General features: G+C 39.9%; 1 protein-coding gene across 4 annotated transcripts in view; it reads right to left on the reverse strand.

Annotated features, from left to right (window-relative positions):
• MSRA (methionine sulfoxide reductase A) overlaps window positions 1-24930 on the reverse strand; it is a 434035-nt gene that overhangs the window by 269237 nt on the left and 139868 nt on the right. The gene's annotated exons all lie outside the window — the stretch shown is intronic.

A 24930-nucleotide genomic window follows, 5' to 3' on the forward strand; every position in this document is an offset into this window, starting at 1 on the left:
AGGCTTATTTATAGCCCAACCAAAACACTACACATTTACCATGAAAAGTGTAGCCTATTTGACATCTCCTCTCAGACAGCTCAAAAGTACCACCAACACAAGATGACCTTCCATTCCAAACATGGCCCTCTACCAGAATCCCCACCTCTAGGAACAGGACTGTTATCCTAATTTCTAAGGCATCCTTGCCTGTTCTTGAGCTCTCACTATCCACGTCAATCCACCACCAAATCTAGCCAGTTTTACCTTCCAGACCTCCAGAATCCCTCCACTTCTTCCCCTCACCACCAAAATCATTGTGGTCTCCTTGCCTGGACTCCTATAAATACCTCTAGGTCATCTATGTCCCCTCTCTAATTCGCATTACCTTTCTAAAAGAAAAACAAACTCACTGTATGACACAAACTCCCCAATTTCCTTCCCCACCTTCTATGGCTTCCCATTGTTCTTAGGCTAAAGTTAAAACTCTAATGTGGCCTTCAAGGACCCATGAGGTCTGATCACCTCAATCCTCATTCTCTACTACCATTGATTTCTTGGGACCAATGACCTTCTACAGCACTCACCAGAGCTGCATCTTACACTTAGCCATTACCTGGACAAACAGACTATAAGCACAGGGAGGGCAGGTCTCATAACTCCTTTGGGTCACCACTTTGATAATCCTTGCCCAATGGGGGACAATGCATAGGAGTTCAATATGTAGTTGTTAAGTTACTGTCAGAAGACATAAACAATACTGATAAGTCTCTCTTCAGCCATTACAAAAGATATGTTATTTGATACTCTAAGGACATCTCTTTGTTTTATGTACAAATGTCCCTGACATAAAAACAATCCATTGAAAATGGCTACTCAAAAGTAGTTTCCCCAGCCAGGTAGCCCAGAGACCAAGGAACTCCTCTTTGTTTCACTGCGCAAATGTCTTCCCCTCTTCCCATCCAATTCACCTCTCGTCTCAGAAGGTGGCAGAGCCAGTGAAGGAGGAAAGCGAATTGGCGAGTAAAGGAGGAAGTTCATATGCAACTCTCTCCTCAGTGCTAAGGTTTCCCTAGACCCTGCTTTGTCTTTTATTCTAGAGACCAAGACCCAAAGATAACAAGTCTATAAACCTGATTTCGCATTTTCTTCTGAACTGCAGCTGAGTCAGCTCCTGGGTAACAAAGACACAGCATTAGCCAAGAAGAGATAGCAAAGTGTTGGCAACTAAGGACAAGGGCCCTAGAGCAAGTCTGCCTTGACTTTGAATCTCTGCTCTCCCACCTCCTAGCTGTAAGGAACATGGCTTAGGCATTTCACTTCGAGTTTCTTCATTTGTACGAATTTCTTCATTGGTACCAACTTGTGGGCCGCTTTGAGAATTAAATTAGTTAATATATGTAAAGCACTTAAAACAGTGTCTGGGACATAGCAAACAACTCTTAACTGTTAGATTAGCATTATCACCTCTGTGTGACTTTATTTTTCACAAGATTTGAGTCAGGAATGACAAGTGCATGACCCATGATAGACCTCTCCTCCACCTCCATACTCATGGCAGACACCACTCATCAACCATGGCAGACTCTCTCCGTCCCCAAATGGGACCACAAAATCTTTTCTCAACCTGGCATCTCACAGAGTCTCTTATTATTTAGATATACGTGCATATGTGATGAAATTGTTTTGTCATTCCTGGTCTAAGTGAATAAAAGAGAAAAATGGACAAAAAAAGAAGACACTTTCCTTCTTGTTTCTACAGATAAATTCCAATTAAAAAAATATATATATATCCTTTGAAAATCTCCCAAACTCTACATATGGCTTTAGGGATCAAAGAATAGGGGGAAATCTAAGTACTACTTTCCATTCCATGTTGCAAGAATGGTGAGTTCTTAAAAACCAAGTGATGGCAGTTCTACTCCTAGAAACCAAGGCTTAGCTTCCAAGGGCACTTTCCTACTGAAATTCTGCTGAGGCAAGTATTTGGGAGCCAAAGAACCTGAGATCCTTTAAACACATTAGGTAGGTCATTAAGATTTGGGGGGAAGGGATGGGCTCATTTGGGAACTTAATGAGCATCTATAATTTCTTTTCAAAATTGGTGGCACATGTCACCCCAGAAACAATCAAACTGATTAAAAAGAAAAGTCGTTCATTGATTGGGTACTAACTATTGATTACCAACAGAGCATGAAATGGAGATGGGAGAGGTCACTGACAGGGACATCTGTTGCTCACCACAGCAGGGTGGATGTCTCCAATCTGTCCAGACAGGTAGCTGTCCCTTCCCCCACTCCACAGGGGGCACGTTCCAAAGCTACATGCTCCAGGAGGATAACCTCTGCTGATGGCCATGACGTGTCCTCAGTCAAGGGTATATGAGGACAAGGAATAGATTTTCATTTATCTTGAAAGCCCAGTGCTTGTGGAGCAGCAAGGTTAATTAGAGCAAGATTGGGTCAAAGTCAACTATCAGAGAGATGTTGAAGGGGATTTGGGGGACATGTTTAAAAGCTTTAGAAGATTATACAGACACTTCTTTTTTCTTTTGTTTTGTGAATATCTAATGCACTTCAAGCTTATGAAAATAAGGCAATGAAACTATTCAATAATATACCTGCAATAATACAAATTCAGACATAAACCAACAAGTAATCTGCTCCGTGTCCTGTGTTCAGAAAGAGAGAACTAAAACATATATCTTTGGGGTTGGGGGGAATGAGATAGGGAAATAAGGGACTGAAGGTTGGGCCCCCAGACTTTCACTATTCTCTTGCAGGGCCAATCTCCTCCAGTCTGGGTGACTGTGGCAACACTACTGAACTTGAGGCTCCAGGAACTGAGTCGTGCCTAACCTGGGATCCTTGCTCAGCTACTAAGACCCATAACCATCATCCCAGGACTGGAACATCCTTGTGTCAGATTAAAGCCTCAGAGCTACAGGTCAGTTAACAGTGCAAGCTCCTTCTAGCCACACTTTTAACCCAGCAAAAACCCAACACATACTTCTCAAGTGTTACTATCAATCATTCATGCTGCTATAAAACTTATTGGTGGTAATTAGCTTCAGTTTGGGGCTGGAGTAAAAGTACCTTTATTCCATTCATATGGTAATAAAATCTGTCAAAAATCTGTCAAGCCCCAAACAAAATATGGTCTCACATTCCCTCTCATTGTCTGTTTCTTTGTGGCTCTTTCTCCAGGTCGCAAATTTCTGGGGTCTTGAGGTATGAGCTAGACTGGAACTAAGCAGGGTTCATATTTGGCCCCTATGCCCTGGCTTCAGATCAGCCTCTCCTGTCTCCAGCAGAGGGGCCCTGGATCACAATGACCGAGCATTTTGAGCCCTGGTTCTGCCAAGGTGCCCTCCATAGCATTTTCAGGATGACTTGATCACTGTGAGTATGGATTTGTAAAGAAAGAGGAGGCAGAGTCCTGAGGATACACCTGTCGTCCAGTCCCTGATATATGAGACAGGTGCACTAGGGAAAGAGAAGTAATAACGCTTCTGGTCACCTATGCCCAGAGCACTGTGGCTCTCTATTGTTCCTATACACCGTGGTCCTTTACATAATTCGCTGCAATTTTTTTTTCTCTGGTATCTTAAAGTGAAAGTCAACCTAGAATGGGTTTTGCCCCCAACAGTGTACTCTGTATGTGAGGAGGGGAATACTGGGAAGTTACATGGCAGTGGGCAGGTTGCTGGGACCCTGCTCGGCCCGAGGCCCAACCTCTGCTCTCCACCTATCCTGCATCCAAAGAAGCCCGAGTTCTTACTGACTGGTCAGTGTGTGCTAGAGGCAGATGGGATTTGTGGCCAGGAGAGGCTAGCAAGGAGTCCCCAGTAATGGCAATGGTGGAAATGAGACAAATGTCCCCAACTGCTGTGGGCAAAGAGGAGAGCTTTCCTCTCAAAGCTCAAGGAGGAAAACAAAGGCCAGCTCTGTCTTCTTCATGTGGTAATCAACAACTGCATATTAGTGGGAGCTGCCCTAAAAACAAAAGACAAGCTACACACACACACACACACACACACACACACACACACACACACAACAGAAGAAATCAGTTGGAAAAATTTAAGATTGTAGCTCTAAGAAAAAAATTCATGTATCTTTCAAAATTTTATCCTCATGCCCTGACCACTGTCCCTTCTGTTAAATCCCATCCACCCACACCATTCCCCCTTTTCCCTTTGCTCCATGTGCAGTAAACCTCAGCTGCATCTCTTGGCCGGTAAAGGAGCCAACAAAGCCCCAGCTCAGGCAGCCCCTGCACCTCCCAACATCCCTTGGGCAGAAGCCCCTACTTCACAATGTCAGAGCAGAATGGGGCAGAACAAGAGAACAAGGTACCGTCCAACCTGTTCCTGAACCCTGGCCTACACCATAACACATCTTGATGAAGCATAACCTAAATACTCGGCGGGGGGTAGGGGGGCCTTTGGCTCATACCCACTGGCAATTACATCTTGAGTGTCTGGTGCGGGCCAGATACTAGGTGTTGTGGGAACAAAGATAAATCACAGATCCTACACTAAGAATCTCCATTTAACCAACAAACTTGTTGAGAGAACCCAAGGGAAGATTTCCAGTTGAGAGAGTGAGGATAGGAATATGTTTTAAGAAGAGTAAGGCATTACGCAAGCAAGGGATAATTTTTATTTCTCATGATGTGCCTGCTGGGTTTTCTGAGGTCTGCTCAGCGTGCCCAGAACAGACACACCACATGCACATACCCTCAGACATAAGCTCTGTTCTGGTCCTCAGAAAAACTGGCCTATAATGATCTTACTATGTTCCTATGTTGGCAGAGGCCACAGGATCGCCCTGGAGAGGGAAGGAAAGTGAACACAGTGGCACCCACGACTAGAGGGTAAGATGCAAGCCAGGGGCCCCAGAAACCAGCATCATGCACCCCAAGCAGGCTTCCACAACTCTGTACAGGACAGCTATCCCACTGCCAGAGAGAAAGAACAAGGCATCACATGTAAAAAGAATGAATAAACACATGCAAAGATGCTCAATTACATGAGATACCATATCTAATTCATGAAAGTGGCAAAACTTACACATCAGTGGTAGGTACTCATGAAGGAGTAGGGAGATGGGCCTTCTCATACACTACTCATGGAAGTGAGAATTCCATACAATAGAACAGAATACAATCTATGTGGAAAGCAGTCTGGCAATATACATCAGGAGCATCAAAGGCTTTTAGGTCCTTGACCTGGTAATTCTAAGTATACGTATCTAAGCCAAAGGTTTCCAAAGATGCTTACAATAGAATAGTTTATAATAGTGAGAAACTATAAGCAACCTAAATAACCCAACAAAAGGAAGATAATAAAGTAAATTATGGCACAGTCCCAAGGTGAAATATTACCTAGTAGTTTTAAAAGTATGATCATAAATAGGTTTTTTTTTTTATGGCATCAGGAAATAGGAATAAGATAGAGTTAAGAGGGAGGAAAAAGCAAGATTTGGAAAAAATTAAAAAAAAAGGATCCTATTCAATTAAAAACAAAAGCACAGAAAAATGACCACAAGGAAACAGGGTACAAAGGTAAATGTTGCTGCCTCTATATGCTGAATTGTGGCTGGTTTTTCTTCCATCTTTATGCTTTTATTTACTTCCAAATTACTCTTGAGGAAATATTTCTTTGATAATCAGTAAACTACGAAACATAGAAAAAAACTAAAAGGCAAACTTGATACAGAAGAAATCTAGATCCAACCAGGTCTATTTTCAAATTATAAAAATCTAAATGTCTTCCTTGAGTAGGACAAGCAAGAACAGAAAGCCTAAAAACTCTCTTAAATGAAAATAACCAATGAGCAGATTATTTCCTGATTATTAAAAGGCCTCATCAAAGGGCCCCTTCCTTTTCAGTTTGAAGTACCCTGAACTTTCTGGCTTGCTCAGTGAGACAATGCCCCCTAAGTGATGAGCACTGGAACTCTCCTGGGCCTTCTAGACTAACTCAAATCAGCTGTATCACAGACATCCTCTCCGACGAGGGCCATCTTGAACATTGTCCCTCACCTGGGTAGGGCTCGTCAGCTAATGAATTCATAGGTAGGCATGTGAGGGAAGGGGGGAATGAGGGTTGACAGAGGGACTTGGGTCAACACACAGGGATCCATATTCTGCCCCAATAACATCACCATGCAGAAAACAACTGCTAAACACTCATGATGTGCCAAGCACTGGGTTTATTGACAGCGACATAAAAATAGTAAGACAACGTCTGCCTTCTCTTCCTCCTTCACAGACCACCAACTAGCCCACGTCTTAGGGTCACTGATCAGGTTTACCCACAAAGTTTCCATGGTAGCAGCACTGCCTATAGCTCTTAATGCATCCTGTTACCCCACTATTATCAGACTAGCATGGGTTCCCACGCTACATGATCCCAATAAAGCATGCCATCGTTGTTCATGCCATTTTGACTCTGTAATGCTGTTATTAGTTACATTTAAGAACCGTGTCTAACTTAGGCATTGAGGGAAAATTTCCACCACACTTCTATTAAAAATCTCCCCGCCCCCTCTTAATACACCCAATTCCTAGAGGTTACCAAAATTAGATAATGTTGAGAAGAGAATTTCCATTTAAAATAAGGTTAGCTTAAGGATTAAAATCTATATGTCATCCTGATGAATGTGACATCTCTGTGAATATGAGTGTTAAAAGCCACTGTATCAAACAATGTGAATGTAAGCCACAATGATTTTCTTTTCTTCTAATGTGCATGCTTCCTATTGATCCTAAAACACATTTTGGATTTGTAAGGTGGGTGTTAAAAACATAACTATAAAAGGGCACACAGAAATCATACTTTTTAGTATTATTTTAAAAACTGAGCCCTTCAAGGACTTGGAGTGGACCCTGGCTTCCCTAGCTGGCGTCGCTCATAAACGAAGCAAAATTATCTACCATTTTTCCAGTATTTGTCAAGGTCAGTTCTGCCACATGAAAATGATCAATGTTGTGCAGAGTATCTAAGTCCTATGAATGTAATTAAGGCATGAGACCACAGAGGCGTTTTCTGAACCCATGCTAGACTGCGAGTATCACTTTGGAACCTAACCGGATGCCACTAATTCCACCAGTGGTTCTGTACACCACATGACAATACGGCAGCCACAGCATGCATCAGGCCTTCTTTCTTCCTCCTTGAGAAAATGTCAGCAGCCTTCAGCAGGAAGCACCTTGCTCCTCCATGGCACATAGTCTGCCTGGAGGAAGCATGAGGCACCCTCCGCTGTCAGTCAGCCAATGGGCAGGAACAGTCCAGTCCCTCCCCCTTTCCTCTGCCCCCATCCCTTCTGACAGTGATAAATGATCCAGCCCTCCACTCGGCTGAGCTTGACAGGCCAGACCTCCCCTTGCAATCTGTTCCAGACCAACACCAAACTTTCCCATCAGCACTGTAAAGGGGCCTGTTATAGGGTAAGGTCAGATGTATTTGCTCGCTTGCTGCTGTCCTTTCACCAAAAGGAATTATAACTTTATATCTAAATGGAAGCTCCTAGTCAAAAATGGAATATGTTGTTATAAACCTTACAGGAAACTTGTCTCAACTCTCTTCTCACATTAAAAATGAAGGAGATATAACTAAATATGGGACTTTAAGAAGAAGGAGGAAGAGTTAGAGATGGAAACATAAATGTCAATTTAGCTTCTATTAAAATCAATAAACCTTCCACTTATTAAATTATTATCTGTTGTTGGGGGTAAGGAGAAGGAGACAAAAGAGTCTACGGGGAATAAAATATTGTTAAAGAGACAAAACATTAACAGTGAACATTAACAAGACTCATTAGAGATTAGCTTCTATAATACATTGTGCTCGTGTACAATGTTGTTTCAGGATTGTTTGTAGAAAGATTGGCACCAACCTTTTGCATAAAATAATCTATGCAGTGGAATAATATGCACCATTATAAAGAACGAGACAACTCTATAGGTATAGACATGGATCTACAACATGCATCATTAATTAGGGGGAAGAATCAACAAGCAGGATAATGTGTATGAAGTGCTGCGATTTTTTTTCATCGTTCTGTCTTTACTTTTTGAACTTCAGTCCATGTGATGTAATACATTTTCAAAAATAGATCTAAAGAAGTATTTTAATGTGTCCAGTCTTTGCTACTCCGTGATTACCCCTGCAACCCAAGGGCCTCTTCCCAGGGCAGAGGGCTACACTGAGATACAAGGTAGCCAGTGGCGGGCAAGCAGCCGCTGAGTATGGATCAGCCTGATGCTTACATATTTTTTAGGCCTGGGACAAATGCCAAAGACCATCTCACCTGAATCCCAGCAGAACTGTTTGCAACAAGCTTTAAAATTCTCAGTAGTTTACAGCATCCTAAAAGGTCTCAAGATAGAGATAACATTCCATTTCCTCCCTAAAACTGATCAGCATTCTCCAAAGCAATGTCAGTTGTACTCTTTTTAAGGGGGAAAGGACTTCAAGAGGATACATCATTTCAAATTTTGGATGAAATGTAAACATTATTTACCTTAAAAAAAAAAAAGTGTTTCCAGATTTACCTATATTTTTTAGAGGCAAGAGAAGGAGAGAAAGGGAAGAAGAAACAGAGGGAAGGAGGGAGGAAGGGAGGGAAGGAGAAAGACCAATAGGACATTTTGACTTTCTGGAATTTGACACATGTTTTAATCATTTCTCTGTCCCTCCTGCCTCTCATCCTGTTTCTCCTTGCCTTATAATTTCCCCCACAATAGAAGATAAGAGTATTTTTAAATCTATTTTAGATTTACTGAATAGTGATTACACTCACCATTCCTAATTTTAAAAGTGGTTTAAACATTTTGTATTTCCCACAAAAAAGATAAATGAAGTTTTTACTATGAAGGCTTCAACTGATTTTCAATAAGTCAGTGAAGTTTTTTTTAAAATCCAGCTCTTATTAGAGAAACAGCACATGTAACTCATCTATTCCAAAAATTTCACTTAAGGATCTGTCATTCTTAGAGAGCAGGCTTGGTCACATGGTGACCCAGTACATATTAATATTAAGACACACAGCAGACACAATCTTCAACTGCAGTTCTACAAATGACACCAAAAAGCATTTTATGACTTTTGTAATAGTTGCCTCCCATGAAAGAGTGGTGCAAAACTGAACATCTTATTTTGGGGGAGTTAAGTGGAGATAGGGATGGTTCTTACAACAGGCCTTGGCTCATCTGACTTAAGAAAGGGATAGAGATTTAGAGGTAGCAGTGTAAAGTCTATTTAGTTACCTTCCTTGAATATATGCTCAAGCAGACCCTTGGGTTGTCAAGTGATGGGGTGATTTCTAGATGAATTCACTAATGACTGACAATGCTGAATAAAATGACAGCCATATCTGAAAACATCAAGTACATGGGAGGACAAGGCAAGCAGCCTTCCACTGGACCCACTCAAGAGGCCTGAATGGCATCTCTCTCAAGTGCAAGGCCATCAGCTTCTGTATAAATATGGGCTAAAGGGAGTGTAAGAAAAGCCAAAACCATTTCCCATGTACTAAATCTGATCAAGCGGTTTCAGAAATACCTGATTAAGACTGCCTTCTCTCCCATAGTCATAGGAGATGACTATGGCCTGACATTACTCAACTATAAAGAGACTTCAGTGCATGAGGTCAGAGGAAATCTGAATGTGAGTAAAATTACATCTGGATAGGTCTTCCCAGGCTCTTATTGCCAAGACTGAGTCATAGTAATCTCTATTTTCTGTCACTTTATCTGCCCAAAAGGCTCATAGTTTAAAATGTGAACTATTGTGGGAAAGGGAGCTGAGAGGACCTAGTGAAATATAGTAAGTCTCCAACTTAAAAATGAGTCAAATTTCAAAAGTATGTTTATAAGATGGACATCGGGGATAAAGAATCCATTTTCTCATGAACATGTTGCTATAAACGGTTGTGAGCTAGCCTACAAGGGCCTACTCAACCTATAATAAGGCTCAAATAGAACTCTTTCTTAGGAGTGTAACCACCATGGGATACTGCCTCAGTGTGAAAATATACTCTACCTTCTACCCTACAAACATCAAGAACACATCCATTCATACTGGTCAAGTTAGTTACAGGCTACAAATAGAGAAAAGAAAATATTCACCTATTTTCCCAAGCTGCCCAAGTACTAACTCAACCACAGAAAGAAATCTCCACTTTGGGGAGATGGAAAGGACATTTTCTCCCAAGGAGAAGAGGACAAAAATTCCTTGAAGGTTAAAGAATAACCTTCAAATGCAAGGTACATTTCAGATGCAGTGGTCTCATTTCAGATAAGAATGCAAAGCTGGGTAGTTTTCACTCAAGGTCTCCTGCAGGTTGGAATCAATGTATTGGCTGGGGCTGCAGTCTCATCTGAAAAGTCAGCTGGGGCGGGACTGTTCTTAAGTTCATTTGTATGCAGGCCTCAGTGAGCTTGAGAGCAGATTCCCCCACCCCTCACCCCTGCCCTGGTTTGACCTTCAGAAGACTCAGCACAGCAGACATCTTGATTGTAACCTCATGAGATCCTGATCCAGAGGCACCCACCTAAGCCACACCCATACTGCTGACCCAAAGAAACTGTGAGATAATAAATGGCTGTCCTTTTAAGCTGCTAAGTTTGGGGATAATCAATTATGTAGCAGTAGATAACTAATACAATAAATGTGTTCTAACTTCCAGTAGCTGCTTTAGAAATCAACTCCCGGAAATGTGATCCATTTCTAAGTTGGAGACTATTTCTATGTAATTTATGTTCTCCTCAACTTTATTCCCTATTGTGCTGGGATTGCTAAAACAGGCATTCCTGAACTACTAAAGCCTAGGAATAGTGTATAAAATATCATAATAAGATTTTTAGCAATTCTGAAATAATTCTGGCAATTTTTATTTATTTGCATTATCCAGAGGATTGTTAGTTACTTTTCCTGCCGTTTCGTTTGAGAAGTTACATCTCTGCCTCATAGGGCTTACAAAAACAATGAAGAAAAATGTTTTCCCAAAATTCCCAGGAAAGCTAAATTTAAATTCATGCCAAAGGCCCTAACTGCAATGGAGAAAATGTGCTGTATTTTGATGGGGTTTATTTGGTTGGTTGAGTTTAGGTGCTTTTTTCTTTGACTAAGTGGAAGTAAGAAGATGGCTTGATTGTTTCCATTCACAGTGGTACCTACAAGAAATACAGGTTTTCCCCTTCCTATGGGAATAAAAATCAAATCTAAAGTCAAAGTTGTTGCCGATATAAACTAGTTTTTTTTACTAGCCTGGATACTCCATCCATAGAGCTTAAGATCATAGTACCTCTATTCTAAGCAGAAAAATAATAAGATCCTATTATAGCCTATGCTTACTGCATCTCAAGAAATTCTAAACAACTCTGCCAAAAACCATAAAACACTGGAAGAGTCTAGCTGGAACTGATCATTCAAGTGATATAGGAAACCATATTCCTTGCTCATTATTTGCTAAATATCAGTTCTTGCAGAAATGTCATTCTTCATACTCTGTTCTTCCCTTACCTCACTTTAGTAAAATCCCAGGTTAAAACACATAGGGAGGAGTGTGAGTGAGGGGAGAAGAAAAAATACTGGTTAAATATATAGCACTGTCTCCTAGAAAATTCACAGGTCACAAAAGTTTCAACTCAAATAGTTCCTGTGCAGAAGTCGGGATCCAAGCAGGAGATAGAAACCATATAGTAGGTTAAACAGGGGGAAGTCTAACATAAAGAATATTAACTATGATTAAAAAGCAACTACACAATCTAAGGAAACTCTCTATGGTACTCTAGGACTGAGGTTACCCAAAGAAGGATAGACGTGGGTAGATTCAAACTTCACTGGAGAAGGCGCAGTTAAACCACTGGAGAGCAGAGAAGTTCACTGGTTTGGCCAGACCAGAGCTGATCTAGAGATGCTAAGCAAGCAATAGGCCACTTTTCAGAATGCAGACAATCAGAACCCAGTGGTGTGAGTATTCAGCGAAGGTTTGGACATCCAAAGAGGACTTTTGAGTGTCTGCAGGGACTCTGAGAGCACATGGACAGTGCAGGAGCTCTGGTTTCCTTGTCAAGAGAAATGCAGGAAAGTTACAACCAAGCCAAGATTGTAAAGTCATACAGGGACTAAAGTTCTGGGCCAGTGGCTGGAACAAGTTCTACCAGAGGTCCTCATACTCACACAGTCAAACCTGGCCCACACCAAAAATGGCAGGAGAGATTCTTCATCTCACAAAGTCTCTGCAGTGACTTCTCTTGAGAAAGCTTAAGACAATGCTCACATTAAAAGAAAAATACTAAGAAATTCCTGTGTTTATCACAGAGCATATTCAGAATGATATATTCAGAGCTGAGAGGCAGTAAATTAATAACATACTTTTGCAAGACACAAATTACAAAAATTTACAAAGAAATAGAAAAATCTGAATACAAAATCTGAAGTAGAACATTGGGCCCATTCCTTGGGAAATTCTAGATACATTTAAGGAAGAGATAATACCAAACCTCCATAATGTCCTTCAAAAAATAAAGTAGCAGGGAATTTCTCCCAGCTCATTTTATGAGCCCAGCATTACCATGATAACAAATCCAAACAAAGAAGAAGAAAACTATAGACAAATTTTCCATATGAACACAAAAATCCTTTAATAAATATTAAAGACAGGAATATATTCTAAAGGCATAATAATAATAGTCAAGTAAGGTTAGTTGATGGAATTCAAAATAGTTTCAACATTCAAAAATGCAATAAGTATAATTTATTATACTAACTGACTAAAAAAGAAAATATATGATCAGCCCAACAACTGCCAAAAAATATCTGACAGAATTTAGCACCAATTCGTGATTTTTTTAAAAATTCTCAGTAAACTACAAAGAGAATTTGATAATGAATATCTACCAAAATCCTACAGCTAGCACATAAAAAGGAAAGATAAGGAAAAATGATCTTTATATGTAAATGACATTATTGTGAAAATTAAAAAATCCTATCAAGAAGTTATTTGTGTCAATAAATTAATCAAGATCACAGACTTACTGAGTCAATATATAAAAGTAAGCTATATTGCTATATAGTTGCAACAAAAAAAGGGAAATTGAAAAAATATTTAAGTAGCATTATTTGTAATAACGTGAAATACTTAGGGAGATTTTTTAAAAATATGTATAAAACTATACCTGAAAACATTACTAGGAAAATTTTAAAATAGCCAAATAAATAGAGAGATATACCATGTTCATGGATTGGAAGACCTGACTTAAGATGTTAATTCTCCCCAACTAAACCTAGACTTTGAAATAATGCAGATGAAATCCCCAAGAAGTTGATCCTAAAATTTAAATAGAAAATCAAGAGACTTAAAATAGCCAAAACAAGATCTGTACATGGAAAATTTTAAGACATTGATGAAAGAAATCTAAAAGACACAAATAAAATGATATTCTGTGCTTATGGAGTAGAAAAATTAACATATTCAATGTCCATACATCCCAAAGAAATCTACAGATTCAATGCAATCCCCATCAAAAGTTTAAAGGCATTTTTCACAGAAGTTAAATAAATAATCCTAAAATTTGTATGGAACCACAAAAGACCCCCAAATAGCCAAAGTTATCTTGAGAAAGAAGAACAAATCTAGAGGTACCAGACTTCCTGATTTCAAACTACATTACAAAGCTATATCAAACAAAACAGTATGGTTTTGGGATAAAAACAAGTGCACCGAAAAACAGAAAAGAATGGAGCCTACAAATCAACCCACACAGGTATCTGGGTGACTCCGTCAATTAAGCACCCGATTCTTAATTTTGGCTAACATCATGATCTCAGAGCTGTGAGATCAAGCCCCACATCAGGTTCCAAGCCCAGCTTAAGATTCTTTCTCTCCCTCTCCCTCTACCCCTCTCTCCCATCCACTCTCACTCACTCTTAAAAAGGAAGGAAAGAAGGAAGGAACCCACACACAGATGGTCAAATAATTAACAATAAAGGAGTCTTTAATGGATAAAGAATAGTCTCTTCAATAAACACTGCTGGAAAAATTGGAGTCACACATAGGAGAATATAACTAGGCCCCCACCTACTACACCATACACAAAAAGTAACTAAAAATGGATTAAAGAATGTAAGACCTCAGAGCATAAAACTCCTTGAAGAATACATAGGTGGTAAGCTCCCTGACATTAGTCATGGAGTTGAATTTTTGCATCTGACTCCAAAAGCAAAGGCAATAGAAACAAAAATAGACAAGTGGGATTATATCAAACTAAAAAACTTCTATATAGCAAAGGAAACCATCAACAAAATGAGAAGGCAAAAGGGGAAAATACTTGCAAGCCAGATATATCTGATAAAAGTTTAATATCCAAAATATATAAAGAACACATGCAACTTAATAGCAAAAAATGGGCAGAGGATCTGAACAGACATTTTCCCGAAGAAAACATATGTATTACTAATAGATCATGAAAAAGTGCTTAACATCACTAATCTCAAGGAAAATGCAAATCAAAACCACAATGAACAAGAAAAAACAAGTACTGGAGAGGATGTGTAGAAAAATGAACCTCCATGCATTATTGGTTGGAATGCAAACTGCTGCAGTCACTCTTGAAAACAGTATGATGGTTCCTCAAAAAATTAAAAAGAGAACTACCTTATGACCCAGAATCACACTGCAGGATATATACCCAAAGAATATGAAAACACTAATTCGAAAGGACATAACTAACCCCATGTTTATAGCAGCATTATTTACAATAGCCAAATTATGGAAGCAGCCCAAGTGTCCATCATTAATGTATGGATAAAGAAGATGTGTGTGTGTGGGGGGGGGGTGTGCATGTGTGTAGGAATATTATTCAGCCATAAAAAAAATCTTGCTATTTGCAATGTGGATGGAGCTTGACAATATAATGCTAAGCAAAATAAATCACTCAGAGAAAGGCAAATATCATATGATTTCACTCATATGTGAAATTTGAGAAACAAAGCAGGAAACAAAGGGGGATAAAGAAACAAACCAACAAACAGACTCTTGAGCACAAACTGACAGTTACCAGAAGGACGGTGGGTAGGAGGATGGGGGAAATAAGGGGTTAAAGAGTACACTTAACCATCATGAGCACTGAGTAATGTATAGAATTGTTGAATCACTGTACACCTGAAACTAATATAATACTTATGTTAACTATACTGTAATTAAAATTTAAAACTTTTTAAAAAGGGGGGCACCTGGGTGGCTCAGTCAGTTAAGTATCTGCCTTTGGCTCAGGTTATGATCCCAGGGTCCCGGGACTGAGCCCTGCATCTGGCTATTTGCTCTGCAGAAAGCCTGCTTCTCCCTCTCCCTCTGCTTGCCACTCCCCCTGCTCGTGCTCACTCACTCATTCTGTCAAATAAATAAATATAATCTTTAAAAATTAAAAAAAAAAAACTTTAAAAAAAACCACAATGAGATACCACCTTGCACCCATTAGAATGACTGTCATCAAAAAAACAATACTCAAGGATGTGGAGAGAAAAAAAACCCTGAGTATTGTTGATGGGAATATAAATTGGTGCAGCCACTATGGAAAACAGTATGGAGGTTCTTCAAAAAATTAAAAATAGAATCACCACATAATCCAACAATTCCACTTCCTGGGGACATATCCAACAGAAGTGAAAGCACTATCTCAAAGAGGAATTTGCACCCCTATATTCACTGCAGTACCAGTTACAATAGCTATGATGTGGAAACAATGTGTCCATTGGTGGATAAATAGATGCAGAAGATAGAATATATATATAATAGAATATATATACACACACACACACACACTAATATATAGAGAGAGTGGAACATATATACATACATACATATATACATATACATATATATATATAGTGGAATATTTTCAGTCATACATAAAAAAGAAGGAAATCTTGCCATTTGTGATATTGATGAAACTTGAGGGCATTATGCTAAGTGAAGTAAGTCAGACAAAGAAAGACAAATAATGTATGAACTCATATATGGACCCTAAAACAACCAAATTCATACAAAACAGAGAACAGATTGGTGGTTGCCAGAGGTAGGGGATAAGGAGTTAGGGAAACAGGTGAAGTTGCCCAAAAGGTACAAAATTGCAGTTATAAGGTGCCGGGGATATAAGGTAGAGCATGGTGACCACAGTTTATAACACAGTATTGTATATTTGAAAGTTGCTAAAAGACTGAATCTTAAAAGTTCTCGTCACAAGAAAAAGAACTGTAACTGTGTAAGATCATGGATGCTAACTAAACTTATTGTGGTCACCATTTCATAAGATATTCATATAGCAAATCATTGTACTGTACACCTTAAACTAGGACAATATTATAAGTCAATTATATCTCAACAGCAATGGAAAAAGTTAACAAAATATCCAGAACTATTTTGAAATTCAAGTTGAAGGACTTCTACTGCCTAATTTCAAGACTTACTATAAAGTTATAATAATCAAGACAGTGGGGGGTTGGCATAAGGAGAGTCCTATAAATAAGGGGAACAGGATAGAGAGTGTAGTTGCATTTTGATAAAGCTGCTGAGGTAATTCAATTAGAAAAAGATAATCTTTTCAACAGATGGTGCTGGAACACCTTGACATCTATATGAGACAAATAAACCTCAGACCTTACATTGCACCTTACATAACATTTAGCTTAAAATAGATTGTAGATGTAAATGTAGGATTGCTCACAACCTGAATACAGCTCTCCGTTGTTTTTATGTCATCCACTTGAAATGTACCACTGCAGGGGCTCCTGGGTGGCTCAGTGGGTTAAAGCTTCTGCCTTCAGCTCAGTTCATGATCCTAGGGTCCTGGGATCGAGCCCCACATTGGGCTCTCTGCTCAGCAGGGGGCCTGCTTCCTCATCTCTCTCTGCCTGCCTTTCTGCCTACTTGTGATCTCTGTCTGTCAAATAAATAAATAAAATCTTTAAAGAAAGAAAGAAAGAAAGAAAGAAAAAATGTACCACTGCAGAAATCAATTGGAAACTAAACACTTTCCCAAAATCTATCTCTGCTTTTACTGCTAGTCTCATATCCTCAAAAAACCCCCTTATAGGGGACAAGTGACTATTAAAGGGACACTTAGGGGAGTTTCTTTGTAGTGATAGAACATTGTATATGCTGACTGTGGTGAGTTACATAAATCTTAACATACGATAAAATTTCTTAGAACTAAACACCCAAAAAAGTACATACAGTAATGTGAAATCCAAGTAAGGTCTGTGTTTGAGTTAACCACATTATGCCAATGTGAATTTTCTGGTTCGGACAACATACTGTGACTACATAAGATGTTATTGCAAGAAGCTAGTTGGAAGGGCGCATTGGCACTCTGCACTATTTCTGTAATTCCTATGAGTCTTAAATTATTTTAAAGTAAGAATTTTTTAAATCTTATAAGAAATCCTAAACATATCAATATTCCTTAATTATATGAAAAGAGAAATTAGAAATACTCAGAGCTCATAAGGCAAACTAAAAAGATTATCCTTCCCATAACATAATTTTCAAAGTTCCAGAGTACTAACCCACTCATTTAAATTAAATTCCAGGCACCTGGGTGGCTCAGCTGGTTATGTGTCCGATTCTTGATTTAGGATCAGATCAAGATCTCAGGGTTGTGGGATCAAGCGCTGAGTCAGGCTCTGCACTCAGCAGGGAGTCTGCTTGGGATTCTCTCTCTCCTTCTCCCTCCGCCCCTTCCCCTCCATGTGTACTGTCTCTCTCTTTCTCTCAAAAATTAAATAAATAAATCATTTTAAAATTAGTTAATTAATTAATTAAATTCCATGTGTCTGTAGTCTACATGTATAATCATTTCAAAGGTTTGAATAATGATGGTTCTATTTCTTTGTTACCATAGAACTACTACAGAATTGCCTCTGAACAGAAAGAGCCAGAGTATAAGCTCCATGCTAGGAGACAACATGATTTCTACATAATACCCTTGAAGAACCTCAACAGCTTAATTTAAAAATAATAGCAAGCAATTACTATTTGCTAGTAATACTTAGTATAATCAAAACACTTTAGGAACAAACACAGAGGAGTAAGTTGTGTCTAGGTATTATAATGGAGAGACTACCTATTTTTTAGTTCTCAGATTACCATGCCCTAGTTTGTACAGAAATATACTAAATAGAAGTTCCTTTGGGCTGCATGTATAAGTCAGACACCTACCTACTATCCTAGGTGCAACATTTCATGCTTCCTAACACACAACACAGGGTATCGGGGATTGGTGGGGGAGATTACTAGTGAGAATCAAGTTCCACCTTAAGTCACTACTTCCTTCCCCATGCTTCTTTCCAAATTCCACAAACAGGCATAACATTTTACAATGCTTTTCCTGTAGGATGTACCCAGGAGTTGATAAACAGCAAACCTTTCAAGACACTCCAGAGATCACTGGCCAAATTGCAGAAAACACATGGTCACTATAGGTCATCTAGAGACCAAATGTGGAGAGGGCTCAACTGTGTGGGCTTTATGGCCAAAAGAAGATAGCCTGCAGCTAACAGTCCCCTTTGCTTGAGCTCTCATGTTAAAGAAGTATTCCAAAGCCCTCCTTTATAGTATACTGCCAGTCGCCCATGTCTTTAAAATCTAGTTGTAATGAAAAAATATAGCTAGAGCTGAAATTCAATGTAAGTCCCTATTGAAAGAAACACTTCATGAAATCATTCAGAAACAAAAGCCATTCCTCTGCCGGCACTAAAAAGCATGAATTTACAAGATCAACAATCAGAATGGCTGATGACAGCTCACACAAAAAGATCTAAGCGTGGTATTTTTACAAAACCCAAGCACAGACCTTTTTCCCTATACGGAGCTCAAAGAGAAATGACATATAGGATTTAAATCTAACATTTTCACTGAAGAGACAATAGGAACACGGCAGGACTGACCTTATTTTACGCAGAGGCAGCTATCCCCCTGGCGTCACCTCTGTAGGAAAAGGCTTAAATTGTCGGGGCTTCCGAGAGAACCAACACAGTGACAATTTTACCAAAAGTAAATGATTACTACCCAATTAGCTCCAGAGCAGGGGTTGGCAAACCACAGCCCACTGGCCACAGCCTGCCACTTCTTTTTGTACAACCCTGGAGCCGAAAGTGGTTTTTCTGTGTTTTTTTTAATGATCAGAAAATAATCAGAAGAAGAAAACTATTTTGTGACACATCCAAATTATATGAAAATCACATTTCAGTGTCATTAAATAAAGTTTTATTGGAGCCCAGCCACTCTCATTCGTTTATTTATTGTCTCTGGCTGCTTTCACTCGACAACAGCAGAGTTGAGTAGTTGTGACAGACACCGTATGGCTTGCAGAGCCTATAGTATTTACCATCTGCACCTTTATAGGAAAATTTTCCAACCCCTGACCTAGAACAAAGCTCTGAAGGGCAGGGCATAAGGGGATCAGAATGTGAGGTCATGGGGAAGCCTCCTCTGTTGTAAGGGCATAGATATAGACAGGAAAAGAGATACACAATGAAAGACGAGGACCAGAAGCCAAATGCGGCCACCTCTGCCACAGTGTCAGGACCAGTAGAAGAAGACCTGATGAGTGACAGGAGCACCAGTAAGATCCTAGTGCGGTACAATGGGGAAAGAGCTATGGCTGGAGGGCTCCACTCCCCACCACCAGAACTGTGCCTTTGAGCAAGTCACATCACCTCTCTAAGCCTCAATGTCCTCATGGTGGGGGGAGGAAGGAATGGAAATTATACGTATCTCAGAGAGCTGCTGGAGAACTGGGAGGGAATGATCCCCACCACAGAACCTGGTCTACATGTTAGGGTTTAGCCTCCAAAGAGGATAAGTTTGCACAGGTGAAGGGAAGAAAGGAAGCCATCTGACACGGAGAGAACACAGGACTCAAAGGTCCAGAGGATCCAGTGAATGGTTAGCTTGGGTTATCAAAGTAGGTTAGGTTAGGTTATCAAAGTAGCCAAAGTGGAATAGGCAATCAGAGGCCAGATCTTGAAGATTAGAAAGTGCCACATACAGCGCTCTCCTCCACTTTCCCTTTGGTTATTTATCTCCCTTCGTGGTTCACATCCCTCTTCCCAGTGAGTCCCAAAGATACTCTTAAGTCTTCTTGGCTCAACAGAGGCACCAAGGGTTCATCTGTGCCCTCAGCTCCTTTCATTCCCCCAATGCCATCCTTAGAGCATCTATTCTGAGGTAGAAACAGGCTCTTCTCTTTCATCCACCCACTCATCATTAGATCATTTGACCTATTTGCCCCCCACGCTTAGGTGAAGTCTTTGGGGGAAACCCTAGATCCACAGCTGGCAGCATCTTCCAGCTGCTGAGTGAGAACTAAATGAGATTCCTGGGACTTTGAGTAATTTATAATGAATTCTAATGACTGCCAGGCCCCAGTCGTGATGCATATTGATGAACTGCCCCTTGCAGCCAGCTGTCCCTCAATCACCAATTGTCCACAGGGGGATTCCTATTCACTAAGGGCACAGCCAATCTCCAGAGATGAGAGAGCAGCAGGGGTTGTGCAAAAGAGAATGGCAGCCCTTTAGCTTTCAGATAGAGGATTTCATGGTAAATGTTGGGGATATTTACAAAAAGCAGAAGGCACAAGGAAAGAATATTTAAGAACCAGGTCTCAGCCCAGCAATAAAAATCATAAGGCTGCATATGCAAACTATTCATTCTCATGTTTTATTCAACATCATTTACTGCCTTTCCATTCATTCACCCTTGCTTTCTCTTTTTCACAGGCTGTAAGGTAAAATCTGGCTATTTTCTTTTCAATCTGAGTACTGGATTTGGAGAAGGAAGACTGAGGCAGAACACTTGACTGCATATAATTATGAGATGTATGACCTACAGCTGTGTGTCCTTTGACTCCTAACTTTTTGTCACCTAACTTTTCTGAGTCTAGATCTCTTCATCCACCAAATCTGGGTCATGCCTGTTCTACCTTCCTGCCAAGGTATTTAACTGGATCAGATGAAAACACATGATAGGATGGACACAGTAAGTTTAAAGCATCAGACAAATCTAAGGGATAAATGGGTCTTCATATTTCAAGGTTTTTGCCAGTTTCTAAAACAACTGGTCAAGGAAATATTTTAAAAAACAACAACAACAGTGTAAACCAGAATAGAATCCAATGTAAACCAAACATTTAATCCCAGGATGGAAAGAGAAGAGGGTTCTTCACTGAACATAATACAGTAGACAAGCCTTCTACATATAGAAGGAGCATAGTTATTAACATGCACCATTCCCAGCAACAAGGAACTAATTCTTTCTACCTCAATGGAAAGAGGTTGGAGTCGATGAGTCTCTAAGGGAGATGGGGAAACTTAGAGATTAGGAATTATGTCAGAGGCTGACAATGTTAGAGAGCAGTAAGGGAATTCAAACCCCACCAACAAGACCACCAACCACCAACATCAACAATAAACAACAACACTACCAATTCCAACAGTGTCAGCCTCAGCTTTGCCTCCTCTAATGCCACATCTTCCTCCCCTCCATGTAGCAGAAAGGACACAAGGCCTCTATATCAAGGCTGAGGCTTCCACTGAAGAATATAAAAGAGTAAGTCTGGGTACAAGTATTCTTCTCATAGGTTGGCCTGCCTCCTACTCTGCTCATTAGTGTTGAATCTGAATTTCTGTATTTTAAGCCATTTCTTCCTTGACTGCCACTGCTCCAAACTTTTGGTCTGCCCATGACTGAGGTTTCAATAGACCCTTAAGGCCTGCTCTGGCTTCACTGTAGGATTTTTACCAGTAGATTCCAGGTGGCATCCATTTTCTAGAAAATGGAAACCCAGGTGGCATCATCCAGAAAATGTTGATAGCCATTTTCTCAACACCCTACTTCTGACTCATGATTCACATTTAGCCCTATAAGTACCAGGGGACATGAAGCAGGACTGTCTTCTGTTAATCCTCACACAGTTCTAATCCTGAGCATCAATAATCTGTCTCTATCATCTCCTACATCCTAGTGTGACAAGGGTCTAAAATGACAGGCCAGTACAAAAAGGGCCAGCATAGTGCCAAGTCCAGAGAACCAAGCAGGTCTCAAGAGCTAAGAGTAAATGCAGAGTTAAGATTTAGGATAAACTATACTACTGAGGCTTTTGGATATGGTGCTCTACAGCATTAGGTAAGACTATAAAAGTAATATTAGAAACAACTGAGATGGCTAACGGGGTCATGGAGTCTGGTTGTTTTAAAGACATGTTGTAAACTATATGATATACTTTAAAGACATATTAATGTAAAGGGAAGAAAAAGCACAGAAAACACAGAATTTAAGCTGGATAAGCTTAGGCAGAGCCTCTATATTTTGGATCCCACACAAAGCCCAAGATGGGCCATTTAAATACTATTCAGATCCAGGCCTCAGATCACCACACAGTGGCCGAGTTTAAAAATGTACAAAAGAAGGAGTGCCTGGGTGGCTCAGTCAGTTGAGTGTCCAACTCTTGATCTCAGCTCAGGTCATGATCTCAGGATCATGGGACCAAGCCCATGTCCCAAGCATGGAGCCTGCTTGGGATTCCCTCTCCCTCTTCTCCTCTCCCACCCCACTCAAACATATATACTCTCTTTTCCTCTTAAAAAAAAAAAAAGTACATAAGAAGAAAACTACTTGCAACTGGAACTGCAAACTAAAAAAACCACCACCTAGCAGCTTGGGACAGGCTAAATAGAACCATTTTACAGCACACTGGGTTGAAAATCAGAAGTCCCAGCTCTACCTCAGAGGATCAATGGCCTTAAGTAAATCATATATTACTTCCTTGAACTGCAGGTTCTTTATCTATAAAAAACGAAAAGGGTCTTTTCATTAAGGTCTTTCCTGCTCTAATAGTCTATGAGTGAGTCCATCATATATAGCTGTGGTAGGTGGTCTCCAGGATGGCCCCCGAATAGCCTCATCTCTTGTTCTTCATGGCTTTGTGCAATCCCTTCCTCTTCAGCAACTTACTTCTAACTAATAGAATATGGATGGGGCATTGTGGCAAAGAACCAAGGGCAGCCTCTAGGCAACAAGTGAGTCTCTCAGCCTAACAACCCGTAAGGAAATAAATTCTACCAACTACCATATAAGTAAAATTGGAAGCATATCCTTCCACAGTTGAGCCTTTGGAGAAGACCTCAATATTGGCCAGCACTGTAAGTGCAGCCTCGTGAGTGATCCTAAAGCAAAAGATAAAGCAAAATTTTGTCTAGATTCCTGACCCACAGAAACTATGATGATAGATGTGTGTTGTTTTAAGCCACTCGGTTTATAAATAATTTATTACAAGACAATAGGTAACTATAACACATAGCTTTGTTTGTATCCATGGCCTTGACAGTCAACATCTCTGCCTCTCACTTAAGATATTCTTATAGTACCCCACAAATGAAATGAAGGATCACCTGAACTGGGGTCAGGAAATGACTTGGCTGCTGCAGCTTAATCAGTAAATCAGGCAAGTCAGGAAAGCTCCCTCAATCACCTCCTTAACCACTTATCACCTTGAAAAACTTTGGGGGTAGGGTTAAGAAAATAGCTCTAAAGCTATAGATAAGGTCATGTGCCATGATAATTCTATCTCCTCTCCCAACCCCAACTTTATATTTCATCTACATATCCATACTTTAAGGAGAAGAGAAAATATCTTCTTACCTTAATCTCCCCCCATTCACCCCTTTACCCAAAATGTACACCAATCACATTGTCAGGCCAAGGCACAGGAGGCATGGAGGAAAGGCCATTCACATGCAGGAGCATGAACACAGAATAGAAGTCAGGTGTCCAGGGTGCTAACGTTCTTGTGAAACTACCTGTACCATCAAGAAGTTCCACTGGCTTAACCTTCAAAATATATCTGGAGTATGACCACCTCTCATTAGTTCCATCACTACCCAAATCATTCATCTAATTTCCTCCTCTAGTAAAACATCTACCAATTCCACTACAACCCCCTCTGTGGGCCCCCCTCCACCCCGAGTAGTTATTATAGACTGAATGTTTGTGTTCCCCCACCACCAAATTCACATGTTGAAGCCTTAATCCCCTGCATGATGGCATTGGAAGGTAGGGCCTTTGGGAGATAATTAGGTTTAGATGAGCTCATGAGGATGGACCCCTATAATGGGATTAGTGTCCTTATAAGAAGAGTCCAGAGCTTGCTCTCTGTCTTCCACATAAAGAGAAAATGGGAAAGCAGCCATCTATAAGCCAAGAAGAGATCCCCTCCAAGAACCAAATCTACCTGCACACCTGATCTTGGACTTCCCAGACTCCAGAACTGTGAAAAATAAATATCTATTACTTAGGCCATCCAGTCTATGGTATTTTGTCATAAAAGCCCACACTGACAAAGATAGTTAATTGCCTTAAATGTAAATACAATCTTTATATCACTTATATGTAGAATCCAAAAAAGTTGAGCTTGTAAAAACAGAAGATGGAATAGTGTTTACCAGAGGTTGTGGGGAAAGGGAAATTGGGGTGATGTTGTTTAAGGATACAGACTTGCAACTAGGAGTTGCAATAACTCCTGGAGATAATAACTCCTAGAGATCTAATGCACAGTATAGAGGTTATAGTTAACAAAATGGTATTACAAACTTCAAAGCTGCTAAGAAACTAGATTCTAATTGTTCTCACCACAAATATAATGATAATTATGTGATATGATAGAAGTGTTAGCTAACAAGTTACTATGGTGATCACAGAGTAATATATAAATGTAACAAATCAATAGTTGTACATTTTAAACTCATATAATATTGCACATCAATTATAGCTCAGCTTAAAAAAAAAAAAAAAAAAAAGTAAATACAATCATATCTTCCCCAGTTTTGGTTTCTGAAGGATACATTCCGAAGTCTTGGCCTGGGCCTGAAGAACTCCC

This window comes from Mustela erminea, chromosome 2, assembly GCF_009829155.1.
Source record: "Mustela erminea isolate mMusErm1 chromosome 2, mMusErm1.Pri, whole genome shotgun sequence".
NCBI lineage: Eukaryota > Metazoa > Chordata > Mammalia > Carnivora > Mustelidae > Mustela > Mustela erminea.